This window comes from Aptenodytes forsteri, unplaced genomic scaffold (assembly GCF_000699145.1).
Source record: "Aptenodytes forsteri isolate BGI_AS27 unplaced genomic scaffold, ASM69914v1 Scaffold168, whole genome shotgun sequence".
Taxonomy (NCBI): Eukaryota; Metazoa; Chordata; class Aves; order Sphenisciformes; family Spheniscidae; genus Aptenodytes; species Aptenodytes forsteri.
The window spans coordinates 306052-306423 of NW_008796047.1; positions in this window are offsets into that span (position 1 = coordinate 306052).

Sequence of the window (372 nt, forward strand, 5' to 3'; positions counted from 1 at the left end):
GCCCCCGGCTGTCAGGGCTGACACCCCCCCATCGGGGTCCAGGGTGCCCCTGGTCCCCTGGGATTCAGCACCCGGAGGCGTAGCGCTCGCCCTCTGCAAACCTCGCCTGCCCCCGCCTGCGCAGGCTCGTGAAACGAGGACACTTGAATTATTGCACAAGGACCTCAGGGTCCTGCCAAGTTTCTGACAGCTTGTCTTCAGCTGCTCCATCACGGGGTGGGGAGGCTGAGCCGGAGGCGGGGGCGCTGAGCCCTTGCAAAACTCTGCACACCCCCCGCCATCCACTGCTCCGGGAGGATGCTGGTACCCGGGGCTGGCTGGTCAGCCCGGGAGCCTTTCAAATAAAAACCACACCATGTTTCATGCTCGCCG